Here is a 2,700-nt window from a genome sequence, read left to right as displayed (position 1 = left end):
CAGCAACCTCCAACTCATGGGCTCAAGTTGCAATCCAATTTTTTTTTTTGAGACAGAGACTCAAGCTGTCACCCTGGGTAGAGTGCGGTGGCACCACAGCTCACAGCAACCTCCAACTCATGGGCTCAAGTTGCAATCCAATTTTTTTTTTTGAGACAGCCTCAAGCTGTCACCCTGGGTAGAGTGCGGAAGCATCACAGCTCACAGCAACCTCCAACTCCTGGGCTCAAGCTGCAATCCAATTTTTTTAAATGGCATCTTGGGTAGGGCTGGACAACGCTGGCATACACACAGAGCTGCTATTCCAGGAGACCTCCACGGGCACTTTCTCATCCAGTCCTCACAACCAAACAACAGGAAGACACCACCAAAAACCTCCCAGGACAGACGGGAGTCGGGACCTCAGAGGGGTTGTGTTCACACTTAAGGACACATAGCTGCTGTGGAACCCACACTCCTAGCCATGATAATAGACTTCTTTCACACATTGCTTCTATAAAGGAAAAAAAAAAATCCTTTGTAAGGAAAATAACAAACTTTCTCTCTTCATTTAAAAAGAATTATGTTAGGGAGCAACCAAATTGTCCTTTAATAGGTGAGTGTATAAACAAACTGGTGTCATCTGTACAATGGAATATTATCCAATGATAAAAATGAATGAGCTATCAAGCCAGGAAAAGACATAGATGCATCTTAAATACATATTTCTAAGCGAGGAAGCCAGTCTGAAAAAAATCTACATGCTGTATGATTCCAATTATACAATATCTGGAAAAGGCAAAACTATAGAGACAGTTACAAAAGATCAGTGGTTGCCAGGAGCTTGCAGAGAAGCAGGGAGGTTTGAATAGGTGAAGCCCAGGGGGTTTTTTCAGGTGATGAAACCATTCTGTATGATTCTATAATTGTGGATACATGACACTCTGCATTTATCAAAACCTATTGAAACTTCCAGCACAAAGCATGAACCTTAATGTATGCAAATTAAAAAAAATCATTTAGAAAGTCAAAAGAAGCCCAGGATGGAGTGCAGTGTGCAACAAAATGATCTAACTATATTATACGTGCCGAACAACCTTCCTGAAAGGAGCTGATGGGGGTGGGGGGTGCACGGTGGGGGGTTGCTGACCTAAGTAACTTTGGAAATAAATGGGTAAATTCTGTAAAACCAAAGCAAACAGAGCTGCATAGAAACGCTGTTCTCAGGTTGCTAGGGCCGTCCCCTCAGTGGTGCGGGCTATCTTAGCGTCTCCGTACATGTACACTAGAGGTGGCCCGCAGGAGCCAGGTTTCTCACTGATGGAGCAAGACGTCACAGATAAGCACAGGTGGGTGACCATCACTTGGAGTTGAGGATGTCACTATGAACTCGTGGTTAGCTTAATACAGGTAGCTACATATGAAACATTTAAAGCCATGAGTACATACACACATATACACACACAAGGGTTAACAGGCCTGCACACACATCCGTGCTCTCGACTCAGAGCATTACACGCAGTGAAAACCCAGCAGCAAAGAACCCAGCTGGTGACTAGATTTTGGTTTTAAAAAACCTTTCTCCAACAAAAGGAACTAGGGCACCCTGAAGAAATGGCTAGTTCTAGAATTGGGGCAAGATGAACCTGGAGCATCAAGTAGAGCCCAAAGGTAAAGAAGCAGTTAAAACTCTCCCACTCAGAGATACAGCGAAGTTAGGCCGGGGACAACACAAAGGGCTTCCACCGCCCACAGCTGAAACAATCTGAGAACTAAATGCAGGAGTAGTATTACTTATAACCCAAAATATAAAATAATACCCCCAAATCTCTATGGATATAAAGAAATACATGTGGGAAAGAGACAAATCTGTTCAGAAGAATTCCAAATAATTGATGTAGACACCATGGCCTCAAGAAGACTGAGCACAACTTCCCACTCCTTAAGTACCAGCTATGTACCCACAGTTAGAGTCTTCCTTCCAGAGTACAGTACAAAAAGAAAGGTCAGAACAATGACTTTCCAGTGGAGAAATGTGACAAACTCTACTTCAGCCAGGTGACCAACGTCAACATCAACAGTGAAAAATCATGCTGATGAAAGGTACACTTGGTATGATGTGTAAAAAAGACACTTTATCTCCTGGGGCTTCCTTCTGAAAGCCTAGAACCACACTCTAATCCTAAGAAAAACATGAGGAAAATCTATCCCTGGAACTATTTCACCACTGCTGTCAAAGGTCATCAAAACTGTTAAGATCATCAAAAACAAGAAAGTCTAAGAAACAATTAAGTGAAGTGGATGGTGGACAGCAGGAGCCGGGCACAGCGCAGGAGACAAGATATGACAAGTAAACGTAACATGGGATCCTGGATGGGATCCTGTGACAGAGAAAGGACGTTAGGTAAAAACTGAGGAAATCCGAATAAGGGATGGTCTTTAGTTACTAACAGTGTAACTAAAGTGATCATTAATTGAGACAAACGTGCATACTAACGTAAGATGTTAGTAATAATAGAAACTGGGTGTGGGGCATAAAGAAATTCTCTCTGTACGGTCCTCATAGTAAATCTAAAATTGTTCTAAACTATAAAGTTGGCTGGGCGCCTATAGCTCAACCGGCTAGGGCACCAGCCACGTACACCTAAGGTGGCGGGTTCGAATCCCCAGCCCGGACCCACCAGAACAACAATGACGGCTGCAACCAAAAAATAGCCGGGC

This window comes from Otolemur garnettii, unplaced genomic scaffold, assembly GCF_000181295.1.
Source record: "Otolemur garnettii isolate 467f Iridium unplaced genomic scaffold, OtoGar3 scaffold00021, whole genome shotgun sequence".
Lineage (NCBI taxonomy): Eukaryota > Metazoa > Chordata > Mammalia > Primates > Galagidae > Otolemur > Otolemur garnettii.
The sequence above is the reverse complement of the archived record's forward strand: the minus strand, read 5'-3'. Positions refer to the sequence as shown.